General features: G+C 41.4%; 1 protein-coding gene across 7 annotated transcripts in view; it reads left to right on the top strand.

Moving 5' to 3' along the window:
* The window catches only part of rnf38.S (ring finger protein 38 S homeolog), a 149131-nt gene that overhangs the window by 78036 nt on the left and 53641 nt on the right, over nt 1-17454 (top strand). The window lies entirely within an intron of this gene.

Below are 17454 nucleotides of genomic sequence, written 5' to 3' on the forward strand. Positions count from 1 at the left end.
GCGCGATGACGTCAGTGCGCCGACGTCGGCGCAAGGACGTCAATGACGTCATTAAGGCGCCAAATTCAAATAAAAAGCCTGTTTAGACGCCAGGATGGCGCCCAAGTATAGGAAACCTTGCCCTAAGTATTTCCTGGGTTCCCTGTGTGCTAATATTCCTTATCCTGATCCTGATTATTATCCTTGACCCCTGCCTGGCCTTTGGACTTTGCTGTTATCTGCCTGCCCCTGAACTCTTGCCTGGATTCTGACTACTCTCTGGATTAACCCCTTGGACACCGCGACCTTGCACCCTCAAGAAGGCTTCCTCCTTGATCCTGACTACCTCCCTGGAGGGAGCTCCCGGCTCCCTGACATTATACTTGGGCCATGGATCCTACTGAGGAAGCTACGCCTGATGTCGGACGAGCGCTCCGCGGACTGGCATCCCGCATGGAGGAATATGAAGCCCAGCAGTACCACATTGCACAGGCACTCGATACCCTTCTCTCCCGAGTGCCTCCAGCGCCTCCTGCTTCCCAAGCGGCTGCAAATCCTCCCTTGGCGGACGTCTCATCTAACACAGGTTTCTCGTCTGGTGAGCCTCGTATTCCGCCTCCTCCTCGCTTCAGTGGGGACCCACAGGCCTGCAGAGGTTTTGCTACACAGTGCCAGATCCAGTTCGAGTTTCAACCCTCGCACTTCCCCAATGAACGTTCCAAGGTGGGGTATGTAATGTCTTGTTTGGTGGGCAAACCGCTTGAGTGGGCAACATCTCTTTGGGAGAAGAATTCTCCACTGACTTTTGATGCCAAGGCTTTTCTGCAAACATTCCGTACTGTGTTTGATGTCGGGTCACTAATGCTCCTTCTCGTCTCCTGCAACTCCGACAGGGAAACCGCAGCGTCAGTGACTATGCTATTGACTTTAGAACTTTGGTGGCTGAAACTTCCTGGAATGACGATGCCTATAAGGCCGTATTCTATCAAGGTCTGTCTATTCGCATTAAAGATGATCTTGTCTCCAGGGAGTTCCCTGATCTGCTGGAAGATCTGATTGCACTGTCCATTAAAGTGGACACTCGTCTCAGAGAGCATCAAGTAGAGAGGGAGCATTGTAAACGATTTCAACCCGTGTTGGCACCTCGCTTCCAGAGACCTCTCTTGCAAACTCCAGCTGCTCAAGCTCCTCCTTCTCCTCCGGAGGAACCGATGCAGGTTGGAAGGGCTCGTCTCTCCGAACAAGAAAGACTCCGTAGACGAATGGCTGGCTTATGTCTGTATTGTGGCGGACAGTCTCATTTTGCGAATTCTTGTCCAGCGAAGCCCACGAGTTCTGTTCCCCGAGGTATATCTAGGGTAACACATGTAGGGGGCACTACTCCAAAGTCTCAAGAGAACACTCACAGGTTTCTCCTTCCTTTACAGATTCGCCTAGCCACTAAGACTATTGTTGGCTCTGCTTTCATTGACTCTGGAGCTGCTGGGAACTTCATGGACGCTCTGTTCGCCAAACACTTGGAAGTTCCCTTATTCCCATTGTCTACTCCTCTCCGAGTCACAGCCATTGACGACAGACCCCTGGAGGCTGAATTTATCTCCATGACGACTGGGGAATTGCCTGTGCAGGTTGGGACATTGCATAAAGAAAGACTTTCGTTCCTAATTATTTCCTGCCCATCCGTTCCAGTTGTGTTGGGTCTTCCTTGGCTGCGCCTGCATAATCCTTCCATTGATTGGTCCGCAGGACAGATTTCCCATTGGAGCCCATTTTGCCAGCAGCACTGCCTTCCTGCTGAACCCCTCCGGAGGGTGAATATCTCTTTGTCTGATCTGAAGACTCTACCCCCCTTTTACAAGGAATTCGCTGATGTGTTCTGTAAGAAGTCTGCAGAATTCCTTCCTCCACATCGACAATACGATTGTCCTGTCGATCTCCTGCCTGGAACCATGCCCCCTAGAGGTCGTACTTATCCTCTCTCTCCAGCGGAGACCACTGCTATGAAGCAGTATATCCAAGAAAATCTCCAGCGGGGGTTTATTCGCCCTTCTACCTCTCCTGCCGGGGCTGGATTCTTCTTCGTGGAAAAGAAGGATGGAGGCCTTCGTCCTTGCATCGACTACCGGGGTCTTAATAAGATTACGGTTAAGAACCGGTATCCCTTGCCCTTGATTGCCGAACTCTTTGACCAATTGAAGGGGGCTAAAATCTTCACTAAGTTGGATCTCCGTGGGGCGTACAACCTCATTCGCATCCGTGAGGGTGATGAATGGAAGACGGCTTTCAACACTCGTGACGGGCACTATGAATATCTCGTTATGCCCTTTGGCCTTTGCAATGCCCCTGCCGTCTTCCAGGAGTTTGTTAACGATGTGTTCCGGGATCTCCTAGGAAGGTTCGTAGTCGTGTACCTGGACGACATCCTGATCTTTTCTAAAGACCTAGAAAGCCATCGCTCCCAGGTGAAGGAGGTACTCTCTCGTTTGAGGAAGAACTCTCTCTTCGCCAAGTTGGAGAAGTGCGTCTTCGAGGTGTCTAAGATCCCCTTCCTAGGATACATTATCTCTCCTGAGGGATTTGAGATGGATCCCGTGAAAGTGTCTGCCATCCAGGAGTGGCCTCTCCCGCTGTGTACCAAGGCAATCCAGAGATTTATCGGATTTGCTAATTACTATCGGCAGTTCATCCGGGGGTTCTCTTCCCGCATTGCACCTATCCTGGCCCTCATCCGGAAAGGGGGTAAACCCAGCTTGTGGCCTCCATCTGCCATTGATGCTTTTCAGTCCTTGAAAGAGGCCTTCACGTCCGCTTCTGTCCTCCGACACCCCAATCCTGAACTACCCTTCTGCATCGAAGTTGATGCTTCTGAAGTCGGAGCCGGAGCCATCCTGTCTCAGAGACACCCCACTGATGGGAAGTTGCACCCCTGTGCTTATTTCTCCAAGAAGTTCTCGTCCGCAGAGCAGAACTACGATGTCGGGAACCGAGAACTCTTGGCTGTTAAACTCGCCCTTGAAGAATGGCGTCACCTCTTGGAGGGTTCTCTGATTCCTGTTCAGATTTACACCGATCATAAGAATCTCGAGTTCATCCAGTCCCTCAAGAGGCTAAACCCCAGACAGGCAAGGTGGGCTCTCTTCTTCTCTCGATTTAATTTTATCTTGACTTATCGCCCAGGCTCCAAGAATCGGAAGGCCGATGCCTTGTCTCGTAGCTTCACTCCGGTGGACCGCTCTCCTGAGAGACAAGAGCCAATCATCCCTCCAGTCAAGATTATTGCCTCCCTGTATCCACAGTTTGCCGACCAAATCCTGGCTGGTCAGTCTTCTGCTCCTTCCGGTACTCCCATTGGGATGGCATTTGTTCCTCCTGAGCTGCGTCTGCCTATCCTGCAACAGACCCATTGCTCCAGGCAAGCCGGACACCCTGGCCCAGCTAAAACTCTTGAACTCTTACGACGCCTGGTCTGGTGGCCTGATATCCGCAAAGATGTGAAAGACTTTGTTGCTGCTTGTAATGTTTGTGCCACATCTAAATCAAGCCACTCCCGCCCCAGTGGGTTACTACAGCCCTTGCCAGTTCCTTCCCGTCCCTGGACCCACCTGTCCATGGACTTCATTGTCGAACTTCCTCCCTCCTGTGGGAACATGGTGATCTGGGTTGTCATTGATCGTTTCTCCAAAATGGCCCATTTCATCCCTCTGAAGAAGTTGCCCTCTGCGGTGGAGTTGTCCCAGCTATTTATCCAGTACATCTTCCGCCTGCATGGTTTCCCGGTGGAGATCGTCTCCGATAGAGGCACACAGTTTACTGCCAAGTTCTGGCGTTCCCTATGCAAAGACCTGGGAATTGTTCTTCAGTTTTCATCTGCATACCACCCGCAGACGAATGGGGCAGCTGAACGTGTCAACCAAGCCCTGGAACAGTTCTTGAGGAACCACGTTTCCCTTTGTCAAGATGATTGGTCTGATCTCCTCCCGTGGGCGGAATTTGCTCATAACAATGCCTGCCACACTTCCACTGGAAGGTCCCCATTTATGGCGGTGTATGGTCAACATCCTCAAGCCTTCCCACAAGACTTTGTGTTGTCCGATGTTCCGGCCGCTGATGACCATGCAGCCCACATGTCTGCTATTTGGGCCGCAACCAAGTCCAATCTGGAGAAGAGTGCTCTGGTTCTTAAGACGTTTGCAGATCGTAGACGTAGACCCTCTCCTACCTACAAGGTCGGTGATAAAGTCTGGTTGTCTTCCAGGAACATTCGGTTGAAGGTACCATCTCCTAAGTTGGGTCCGAGGTTCGTAGGTCCTTTTTCCATCCTGGAGGTGATCAATCCTGTGGCTGTCAGACTTCAGCTTCCTCCTGAGATGCGAATTCCCAACGTGTTTCATGTCTCCTTGGTGAAACCCGCTACCTCCAACCGCTTTTCTGTTGTCCAGCCTCCTCCTCCTACTATCTCTGTGGATGGTCAACAAGAATATGAAGTGGAGAAGATCCTTGACTCCAGAATCTCCAGGGGGTCTCTTCAGTACCTCATCAAGTGGAAGGGCTTTGGCCCTGAAGAATGCTCCTGGGAAGGATACTCTGATGTCCATGCTCCTCGTCTGGTGAGGGAGTTCCATTCCAAGTTTCCCCAGAAGCCAAGTCCTGGTGGTCCGGAGGCCCCCCGTGAAGGGGGGGTACTGTAACGATCGCCGCCCGGAGCAGGCCCAGGAGCTCCGGGCGGCGCGTCCTCTCCTGCCGGCGTCGCTCCCAAGATGGCGGCGCCCATGGCCGCCACGTGGGTAAGCGGCGCCGGCGCGATGACGTCAGTGCGCCGACGTCGGCGCAAGGACGTCAATGACGTCATTAAGGCGCCAAATTCAAATAAAAAGCCTGTTTAGACGCCAGGATGGAGCCCAAGTATAGGAAACCTTGCCCTAAGTATTTCCTGGGTTCCCTGTGTGCTAATATTCCTTATCCTGATCCTGATTATTATCCTTGACCCCTGCCTGGCCTTTGGACTTTGCTGTTATCTGCCTGCCCCTGAACTCTTGTCTGGATTCTGACTACTCTCTGGATTAACCCCTTGGACACCGCGACCTTGCACCCTCAAGAAGGCTTCCTCCTTGATCCCGACTACCTCCCTGGAGGGAGCTCCCGGCTCCCTGACAGAATAGAATTGTATCACTCTTTTAATATTCCCTATATCCAATAGTGATTTTTTATGGAAAGTGGAATATTACAAATCTTAAACCACAATGGGTGCTTAAATCTAAGACCTAAAAAACTCTGTCTTACATGACATTTTTGATATGGCAATGTCTGGCAATCAGTGTTGGACTGGCCCACCGGGATGCCAGTAAAACTCCCGGTGGGCTAAGGTGTCAGTGGTCCCTCATGCTGCTAAATATTTGGCTTATTTCATGGCCATTCCCTATTTCTATGAGAACAAAGAGGCTAAATAGATGGAATAATAGATTATAGTATGTAAAAAAATGTAATTTAAAAAAGACTAGGAGAATAGAGGTTGAGGGAGGAGAGGAAAAATAATAGTACTGAGAGTGGGCCCCTGGTCTAATGTTTTTTGGTGGGCCCCTGGTGTCCCAGTTCAACACTGTGTGCAATCAAATAGTGATGTGCAGTGTGTTTGCTTTAAATTGACCTATAAGTATGAAGTAGATATTGGCAATCAAAATATAATCTGTAACTAATATTGTTTTAAACTATTTACATTTTTTCCTGAGAATCTCAGGTTTAAAATTTCAGACAACTAAAAAATGAATCAGTTTTTTGGTTACTGGGATCAGTGACCTGTCAACCAGATATAATTTTTGGTTGCAGGCTGAAAAATATGCTGGGTAATAATGTCAATAATTCAAAAATCATACAAAATAAATAAGGTGGCTGAAAGATGTTTTAGGGCTGGTGTGCCTTTGATATAAGGATCTCAGGTGGGCCCTTTGTGCCCAGCTGACATTGGTTGTTATAAACTGATTAGCCTGAAAAGCAATATGTTACTAGTCTTTTGAGCTGGTCAAGAAATCAAGTCAGGAATGTTGAAATGTCTGTATTTATTCATGTTCTGTCTGAATATAACATAACTGTAAAATCATACACATTTTTTGTTTCTTCATGTCTTGTTACAGCTTAGTACAGGTGTCCCCAAACTTTTTTACTTGTGAAAAGGGTTGAGGAGTAGTGATGGGCGAATTTGCGAAACAGTGCCCGGAAATTTATTTTTACCCCAGCGAATTTTTCCGGGTGAATTTTCGCGGGCATTTCGTGAATTTATTCGCTGGCGGCGAATCGGGCAAATTCGCCGTGAATTTGCGCCTGGCGAATAAATTCGCCCATCACTATTGAGGAGCAATTCAGGCAATAATTGATAACAAATACAAGCTCTGTTTGGCAGTACACTTGGTCGTTAAGCAACCAAAACTTGATTCCAAGTCAGTAATTAAAAAATAAGCAGGAAAAAAGAGAGCCGATACCTTGTCTGCTACAAACGGGGGAATCCCAAATTGGACTGTAATTTGTATTAAAAAATAAGCACCTGCTTGGAGGCCACTGAGAGCAACATCCAGGGGGTTGGTGAGCAACATGTTGTGAGGGGGCCATTGGCTGGGGATCACTGGCTTAGAAAAGGGGGAATCGGAACGGTTGCCTTCAACCTTCAGCTGCTTTCTCTTAGGTCTCCATTTGTCTTTTGCCAAATAACTAGTTTGTTGGAAGCATTAAACAGCACAGAAAGAATATAAATATGATTTTGGAAAACAAATTAGTAACACTAGAAGTGAACAATAGAAGTTTATATACATCATGCATATTAATAAGAAGAAAAATAATGGAAGGTCCCTATAAAGAACCAAGATGTTAACATGTCTTCTTTTAACTGTGAGTTCTCTGTGTTTGTATTCTTACACACATAAAAATATACATATAAACCAATTACACACCTCTTCGGATAATTGTATACCTTTACAACCATTGACTAGTACTGATTACTTACATTATTACGTTGCTATACTGCAACTTCTACTGGAACTAAAATGTTAATAAACTATATTCCTAATTTTTTAGCATGTTAGAGGCAATAACATGGCATCTAAGATAAATGATGTATAATTCCGTTCATTCATCACCCAAACTGCCCCTTAAGCCTGCTTTATGATCCCTGTATAATTCTTATTAATACCATTTTGATTGAATTTAATCATTTTTGAGTTACCAAGGCCAAGCTACAACCTCAGCAATTAGAAGGCAGAACCATATCCTGCGTAAAGCCTAGTAACCACAAAAATATCAAAAATATCCTTGTTTTTACCTATACATTGTCAAACAGTATTTATATACCAATATATTCTTCAGCTGTGTACAGGAGTAGCATAACTATATAAAAAATGCATAATACATACAACTGCACACTAAAGATTACCACGTTAAGATTTCTCTCTCCTTAATGACCGATTTTAGTGTGATCTGGCAAATCCGTCAAATTATTGTGAGGTTAGTGGGCACCAAACGATGGTGCATCTAATGATTTTTTGTCCAACATTGGTCAGAAAATCAGTCGGTCAGGTTAGAAGATTTACATCGTTCACAGTGAAATGTATCCATTGTCCAATTGCTTGGAGGGCCCAGTGGACAGCTACCCACAGTTCAACTAGACTATGTCGCTTGAAATAGTCTTTCATACATTTAAACGTTCCAAGATAAGCTTGGTCTTATGATAATGAAAAGATCTTTTGAAAAAAACATCTATGGCCACCTTTATACAGGTGGGGAAAGACTCATGTATGTTAGAGGAACTGCTATTATTCTTACCTGAGTTGTGTTGTTTTTGATTGTCACAAGTGCACTGCCATTCAGGATCGCACTGGGCTGGCGGGACACCGAGTAAAAACCCAGTGGGCCCAGACCCACACCTGTCTATAGCCCAAGCTGCCCCCAATCTCGCAACCTCAGGACAGATTCATGCGGGGCCCGGCATTGGCAGGTGGCCTGGATAGGGGGAGGAGCCCCTGTTGTGGAAGCCCCAGTGGGCCTCTTACCCACTAGTCCGACTTTGCTTTCGTTAAGTATTCCCTGTCATTTTTTTGGAGACAAGGCATTAACCCCTAAAAACTACTATAACTTGGTATGGAAGCTGACAATAATATATTTAACTTATTGCCTCCCAACTGGCCAGTCAAAGAGGGCTGCAATTTGCATTCTCCATACAATTAACAATTCCTTAGGTTTTATCATAATGTGTGCAGAGTTGTATTGTAATTTGTATTTCTGAAGGCATAAGTATTCCCCCGTACTAAGCTATATATATATATATATATATATATATATATATATATATATATATATATATATATATATATATATATATATATATATATATATATATATATATATACACACACACACACACACACAGCAATGAAAATAAGTATTGAACACGGTATCGATTTTCTCAGTAAATGTAGCTATTGTTATAAAATTTACACCAGATGTCGGTCACAACCTAAGTAATCCATACATACAAAGAACTCAAATCAAATAAGTCTATAAATTAAGTCAAGCAAAGTAATGTGGAATGTCACAGGGAATAAGTATTGAACAAATGAAGAAAAGGAGGTGCAAAAAAGCACAGAAAGCCAAGAAACCTGCTGAAATCTGTCAGTATTTAGAAAGCAATCCTGCCCCCTATCAGTGCAAATTAATATCAGCTGGTTTAGTCCTAATTGATGGCCTATAAAAAGGTTTCTCATTACCAAGTTATCACAAAAGAAGCATCTCATTATGGGTAAATGCAAAGAGCTCTCTCAAGACCTTCGCAATGTAATTTTTGCAAAACATAATGGTGACATTGGTTACAGACGTATTTCTAAGCTTCGAAATGTTCCATTGTTCAAGTGTAAAGAACATCATTTCACTCTAAACCGGCCATGACCAGGTGCTCCTCTCAAGCTTTCTGACAGAGGAGTCCAAAGAATAATCAGAAGAGTTTTCCAAAAGCCAAGGATCACTCACAGAGAGCTTCCTAAAGAGCCTAAATTAGCAGGTACAGTTGCTTCAAAGAAAACAATAAGTACTCAACCAACATGGCCACTATGCACGCTCACTGCGCAAAACTCCACTGCTGAAGAAAAAGAATGTTGAAGCTTATTTAAAGTTTGCTGCATAACATTTGGACAAGCCAATGAAATTCTGGGAGAATATAGTCTGGGCAGATGAGACCAAAATTGAATTCTTTGAATGTCATTGCACACACCATGTTTGGAGGAGAAATGGCACTGCACATCACCCAAACAACACCATACCAACAGTGAAGTTTGGAGGTGGGAACATCGTGATGTGGGGCTGTTTTTCAGCATATGGTACTGGCAGACTTCATATGATTGAAGAAAGGATGAATGGAGAAATGTACCTGGACATTCTTGATAAGAATCTGCTGCCATCTACCAAGATGCTGAAGATGAAACGAGGGTGGACGTTTCACCAAAACAATAATCCCAAACACACAGCAAAGGAAACTCAATTGGTTTCAGAGAAAGAAAATAAAGCTGCTAGAATGGCCCAGTCAATCACCTGACTTGAATTCATTTGCAAATCTATGGAAAGAACTGAAGATCAGAGTTCATAGAAGAGGCCCCCAGAACCTTCAAGATGAAGAATGGGCCAAAATCACATACATGCAACTAGTTTGTCCATACAGGAGGCGTCTTGACGCTGCCATTGCCAACAAAGGCTTTTCTACTAAGTATTAAATAAACTTCAGTAAGTGTGTTCATTTCTGATTCCCTGTGTCATTCCACTTTACTGCATATTACTTAATTTATGGATTTATTTGTTTTGAGTTTTTTGTATATGTGGATTACTTGCGTTGTTACCAACATCTGGTGTAAATTTTATGTCAATAGCCCCATTAGAAATATATTTACTGGGAAAAACATTTGATACTTATTTTCCCTGCTGTATATAGGAAAATCAGGGGATGGAATATCATGGGTAGAACGGCAGAGGGGATTTTTTAGGGTGAAACCAATGCCCGCCCATTGTTTGTTACACCACTGAATAAAAGTCTGCCAGTTAGGAAGTTATATGGTCTGCCTGTTAATTATTATTAATACTTGCCTACCCAAAGGCGAAGTGCTGAAACATCTTCCTACAGATGCAGACATAGGTGGATTTTAATCATAGCCAAGCCTTCCTAAACCAACACCAATGAATTTCCTACAGCACAAAAATATTATTTTAATATTATTAAAATTGGCATTTTGTTTATCCTTCCATGTTTTCCCAGAGGCATTATGTATGGAGTTTCCAATCTGTTTATCGTGTCAGGCGTTCTGGAAGTAATTATATATTGAAGTGTAAATGTATGTATCCTGTAGTGAGTTCTGTTTTTGTTATGCATGAATCTGTCATTGACTTTTGTTTTGGGATATCTGTTATGTACAAAAATTAATTTCTTTAAACCAAAATAAAAAGGCTATTACTCTATGGAAATCAGGCTGGGTTGTATATGGGTTAATATACCAACACTGGGTAAATTGTCCTAGTGTGCTTACCCATGAAACCAACCTTTTTTCTTTAAATGTTCTTCTTGCAGCTGTCTGAAGAATGATAATCACTGATTAGTTTTTATGGGTTACTCACCCTGTGTGGGAAGTTTTCTGTTTTTGTAACAAGGAATTTTCAGGCCCCCTTTCTGTCCAAATTATATTCCTATTGGTCTTCAAGCTGTGCTCCCAAACCCTGTTTTGGACCTCAGCTGCTCTGTTCGAAATCAATTGTCTATTGTGTTCTAAGTGGGAAAACTATTTATTATTGTATATTAGCTGGGTGTAATAAAATTATTTTTATATATTTATTATTGATAATTATTTTTTTAAGCAACAATTATTTAATAAATACATAAAACTCTGATAGATTTGGCATTGTTGCTCTATAGTGAATCAGAACATTTCTTAAAACATGAAAAACTGTGACATAACTGTTTTCCCAGTAGCTGCAGTAAAGCTAAATGCAGTGTAGCGTTCCCATGATCTCTGTCAGATAGATAAATAACAGGAACAGCGTAAGTTCTGGTTTGACTCAGTACAGCACAGCATTTTACAGCATTTTAACCTGTAAAATGCTTTACTCTGTACTATTAGGCCCAGTTTTACCACATAACAAGAGTGTTTATTATTCACTGATGCTCGTTGATTTTTACATAATTTAATGCTGACTGTCTGCCAAGATGTGAGGGCAATTTAAAAAATAATTTTTTTGCAAAAACATTACATTACTACCATCATTTTATTGCCGATATTATCTAGTTTCATGGTCAACAAGATTGTGTTTTCAAGCCTGATTACAGGCCAAAACTCTATTATGTACTCTGTTATGCTATGTAAGTAGTTACACTAAGGGGGGGTTATTTATTAAAGTCCGAATGCCAAAAACTCTAAAAATTATAAGTTTTTTTTTACAATAAAATCTGAATTTTTAGTGAAAAAAAAACGTGCATTTTTCGTGATGTATTATACCCTGAGGATGGAAAAAGTCATAATCTGAAAAACCAGCATCTCAGACCTGCTGTGGTTGTATATTAGTCCACTGGAGAAGCCCCAAAGATATCCTGATGTGCGCTGGGGTTTGTGCAATAATCCGAAGATTCCATGGTTTTTGGGCAAAAATCACAAAAATTTGTACAATTTGAATTTTCGTACGATTTTCACGAGTTCTTCGAGTTTTTTCCCACAATGGAATTTTTCGAGAAAATTTATATATAAATAAGTGTAAATAACCCAAGTATATTTCAGAAAATAATGAGATATTTTCGGATTTTGATAAATAACCCCCTTAGTATGGATTTAATTTCTTATTTATTGATTATGTTAGTATCAACCAACAATGCTGATTGTATATTTTAAGTATGGATATTTTTGGTTGGCTGGTTATCGTTCTCAAATGTCAGTCATGTAGGGGTGTGGTAAAAGGACATACCTATGAAATGTGTGACCAATGGTTTAGGTGCCATAGAGATAACTTGTGAGGAATGAACCTAACCCCAAGACTGGTGGTTCTCAGGGTATGTACAGTTATAGATACTAGATTAGCTCCACTAGTTATTTGTTCACAGGAGCTTTCATGATACCCCGACTTACAAACAGGGATAGGTAACTACCCCAGTAATATAAATGGATGTTGTGGGGCTAGTCTGTATTTTAGATCCACCTCAAAAAACAATCAAGGACATAGGTCCAGAGCCTTTTTTAGGAAGTAAAAGTGACATGTAGGCTTGGGGACCCACTGAATGAGTGCTAGAGTGAGATGGTTACCCTTTGTAACAAGCATCAGCAGCACAAATACGAGGTTACTGAGTTAGCAGCCAAGATAGTAAAGAAGATAACCCTGCTTACTACTACTAGAGGAGGGATCCCAAACCTTTAGAACCCATGAGCAACATTCAGAAGTAAAAGGAGTTGGGGAGCAACACAAGCATGGAAATGTTCCTGGGGGCCAAATAAGGGCTGTGATTGGCCATTTGGTAGCCCCTATGTGGATTGTCAACCTACATTGAGACTCTGTTTGGCAGTGCACCTGGTTTTTATACAACCAAAACTTGCCTCCAAGCCAGGAATTCAAAAATAAGCACCTGCTTTGAGGCCACTGGGAGCAACATCCAAGGGGTTGGAGAGCAACATGTTGCTCACAAGCTACTGGTTGGGGACCACTGTACCTTAAAGACCCTACTTGGATAGCTGCACATGAAAAGGTTGCAGATATAGCAAAACATACGTGTATCAGCCACAATATCTTGGTGCTAATTTGTATCTACATTTTAAGGAAAAGATCTTGGCATAGTTCTGAACCCAAGAGTGTACTAATCATATAACTTGTGTGTTTTCATAAGACCTTCCTTTTTCTAAAAGAAAATAAATATTAAATATCTGCCAAGTGATCTAATACATGACTGGCATTGTCAAGTAACAACCAGCATTATTATTATTATTATTACAGTAGAACCATAATATGCTTTTTAGGGGACCAGAACAAATTTTAAAGTCAAGAAAATGCAATATATATTGGTGGGAACCACAAAAACAGTGTAAATGAGGGAAACCCTAAAATGAGAGTATGTGAAATTGAGGTTTAATTGTATTTAACATACAAATATTCAAAAAGTGACAACATATTCTGCAGTGCTATACAGTCTCAAAATCTTTATTTATAAATACATTTCATTTTGCCCGTTTATAACTTGGAATATCGCCTTTGAAGCAAGTGATCAACACTTTGGGTGTTATGCAAAGAACTTGCTGCTACTGCTGCTTGTGGAAACAACACTATTAAATCATCATTCGAAATGTTAACTGCTTTATGTTCTTGAGAATGGAACCTGTTTAGCTGCCATATCATGTTTGGGTGCTATCCTCACCTGCTGTATAAATGGGGATCTTGCTAATTAGACAAATGATTTTTTTTACTGCCCCAGGTCACTTGCATGTCTCAAGTAGACTAGAGCACTTTTCGCCTTAGCTGCCAGAGCAGGTAACCAATGTAGGATCTACAAAGTACAAATAGCCAGATTAATATCTTGTTTGAATGATACAAAGAAATCTAGGGAAAAATGATGGACATTCAAAATTTTACACATGTACATAGGGTAAGATTACAAGAAATGAAGGAGTTATATTTAGAGAGCAATGTGCAGAGGTGGATAATTTGGCAGTCATGCTCCTGCTAGTGAGAGAATAAGGTGGGAAACATGTTGAACATGGTTCAGGTACTGCTTTGTGAAGTGAAGGAACAGAATGAGGGTGTAGAAGTTCCCTGTAATCATTACATCTCCAGATTTAGAATTCTCCCTGCAGTTTAAGAAGTAGCATGACAGACGTTTGCATGATTTCCAGCATATGGTTGCAGCCAAAGATAGAAACATTTCTCCCACTCTCCTCTTGTAAAAAAGCACTGTGCTTGGCAGAGTTTATTATTAAGATATGAACCGTATTCTCCGCTGCTTGTTTTATTTGGATCTTCAGAGCACAGCTAACCCATTCACCTCCACCAGTGGGGTCCCCAGCTCGAAAGCTTTTAAGCATCGTAAACTGTAATATTACACTCAGTGGCCTGTCATATGCTGATCTCAACATGACCAGTGAGATCAGATTTATGATTTTCTTTCAGTTCATTTACTCAATTAGGTTTGCTGCTAACAATGATATTATTAGTAACCATGCTAAAACACATACTGATATGTTAAATTGGTTTGAAGGTGAAATAAAGGACAGTGAGAACTGAAGCATCAGTGTCCATCAGTATATATGGGTTTGGTGCTGGATGTTCTCAGTGGACATTAAAAAAGCACTGATAGTCATGTAGAGAATTGTATTAGCATCTTAGTAGTCAACATTTTGTCTTATTGGTGCTTAGTTTAAAGAATGTGTTCCTTTGTGGGGAAGAAATAGAAAATAAATTGGATTAAGTTACACTTTAATGGCAATCTGTTACATATACTGTATAACATGATGTGAATACATGGATGGGACTGGACCTCCTAGGGACCAACAGAGAACATGACTTCAGTTGCCAGATGTTATAGATGTTACAGTATATTATATGCCATGTGAATATGTTGAAAATGTTGAAAGAGCTGATGGGAATTGACCTGGGCTGGGGTTTCTTCTACCTTTAAGCCAGAACTTTTTATTATTTGGATCACCATATTTTATATCTGATGAAAATCATTTAAACATTAAATAAACCCAATAGGATTGTTTAACCACCAGTACAGATGAATGCACCTTAGTTACCATCAAGTACCAGCTACTGCTTTATTATTACTACAGAGAAAATGGAAATTAAAATGGAGTCTGAAGGGGTTTATACTTGCAAATATACAGTATATATATAATAAATGTAAGTAACTTATTAACCCCCTCCTGCCTTCCTGACCACTGTCTTGACCACACACTAGAGACATTAAATTCCCATCATATATTATCTATATCTCCTGAAATAGTGTGGGGCATGCATGTACATCTGTGTAGTCACATCAACTGTTAAAAATCAGGGAAATTCTGCTAATATACCTGACTGGTCTGTGGGGCCTCAAAGTGAAATGTCCGTGTGTGTCCATTACAGCTTTACTGCATAGCCAATTTGGAGACAGGAACTAATGGTGAGCTAGGCCTTTTATAAGAGCATAGCACTCAACTGCTGCACTGTTGTGGCTGGAAGTTTGGAAGTGCCTGTATTGCCTTATTCTTTTCGTGTAGATGTTTTCCAGACAATTAAAATAATAGCTCTGCTATTTCAGGTAGAAGGGTTATTTCAGCTGCTAGTTACTTGGCATAACGCATAGGTGGATGCTACATATACCTATAATCTTTAAGGTGGGATGTTAAGTATTCTGTTTTTTTAAGCTAATTTGGATCACCATACCTTAAGTCTGCTAAAAATCATTTCAACATTAAATACACTCAATAATATTGTTTTGGCACCATTACAGTGTAGGACTGGAGCCAGACAGAAAACTGTCGAACTTTGGCCCACTCTTCAAATTATTTTACTCCTCTCTTCACTCAGGCTCTTTATTCCCAAGTCTCTATTCTCTACATCCTATGGGGCAGATTTACTAAAGGGCAAAGTGACTAATGTTAGCGAAAATTCGCCAGCGTGACGTCATTGTGTTACTTCACCAATTTACTAACGGGCGCGGGCGTAACACCGCTAGCAAAACTTCGCTTTGCTTGCCGCAGTAACGCTGCCGCTGCCGCTGAACTTCTGAGCTTTCTGGATTATGGGTTTCTGGATAAGGGATCCAGTGCTAGATTTCAATACCAGACACTGCCCCATCCCTGCTTCCCTCCAAAGGATCACATAGAAAACGTTAGCACACATTATCCCCCAGTGCACCATATGTGAGCAAAATCCAGGTGCAGTTTGGCCTCACCACAAATCTGGGCATGAAGGGATCTCATATCTGTAAATCTTTTTTTCCCCTAGCTGATATCTTTTGGCATATTAATTTATTTTACTCAGTCCCTACTTATCTTGTAGTCTGTTATTCACACCACAACCTGGTTGCAAGGGTAAATAATACCCTAGCAACCAGATAGCTGTGGAATAACCTAGCTGAGAGCTGCTGAACAAAAAGCTAAATAACTGAAAACTATTAAAAAAATGAAAGCTGAAGATCAATTTCCTATGGTCTTGTTAACATCATACTAACATGACACATTAACCATTGAGCCAAATTCCTATAATGCTAAATTCACAATATTTACAAGCAAATTAAAAAGTCTGTACTGTTTCTGAAATAATCAAGTTTACCCCTCTCTCATCATCTGTTTCTCTCAATATATCTTATAGGGGGGCTCCTTTTGCCTAGAAGATGTATTAGAGTTAAATCTATTAAAATCAACAGACATCATGTCTCTCTACATGAAGGATTTGTGCAAAAGGCAGTTTGTGAGATTTTGTTTGTACTGGAATTAGTTATTTGAGTGAGCTCTAATTCATCTGCTGGGGAAGGAATCCCCTCTATAAGATATATTGGATCTAACTCTCAATGACTATCTGACACCCCAACTGCTACAAGACAGAATGAAGAGAAACAGATGCTAAGAGAAGGATAGTGAAGATAAACTTGATTATTTCAGAAACGATGCAGAACATTTAATTGATTGTATTTAGAAAGTTTCTTATTTCCGTATGATGAAGCTTATATCAGATTTTCATTTCCGCGATAGTTCCCCTTTAATGATGTAGAATGTGACATACAGAGTAACAGTGTAGGACTCAGACCAATATTGCTGCCAAGGTCATGTATGTTTTCTTCATTGCCACAGTCAGCTTTAGCAACATATGGAAGGTTGTGTTGAAAAGGATTTAATGATTTATCAACGTTCGAATTTGGATTTTTTACCACAAGAAATTATAAATTCAAATCAAGTATTTATTAACCTAAAAAAAACCTTGAAAAACATTGGCATCTAAAAGCTTGCAGAGTCATATAGAAGTCAATGGGAGTTGTCCTAGTTAAAATCGAAACTATTTATTCTGTTCGAGTTTTTTAGTTTTTTTTGTAAAATTTCTGTAGGTATTCAAGGTTTTTCAGCAGTTTTATTCAAGTTTTTTATATTCTGATTTTTTAATAAATAAGCTTACATTCACATTTTTTTAATTGCCAGTTTATTTAAAAAAATAATGGAATTGGAGTTATAATAATATTTAAGGTTTGTAAAGTGATTACTACTTCCCCCCCCTTCTGTTCTGCACTTAAAGCTTTTGCATTGGATTCTCATTACTTAACTGGTACCCCAGAACAGTACTTTTCTGTTAGTAGAAAAGTGCATCAACCTGAGCTACTTGTAAGCAAGTGAATACTGGGTGAGGACGCTGGGAATGCCAGAATAAAAGAGAGGCTCCTTATATGACATCAGGCATAAGAAATTGTGTGAGAGGTCAACACCTATAGTCTCAGTATCTACTCATAGGCTAGGC

The sequence above is a fragment of the Xenopus laevis genome, chromosome 1S (genome assembly GCF_017654675.1).
Source record: "Xenopus laevis strain J_2021 chromosome 1S, Xenopus_laevis_v10.1, whole genome shotgun sequence".
Classification (NCBI taxonomy): Eukaryota; Metazoa; Chordata; class Amphibia; order Anura; family Pipidae; genus Xenopus; species Xenopus laevis.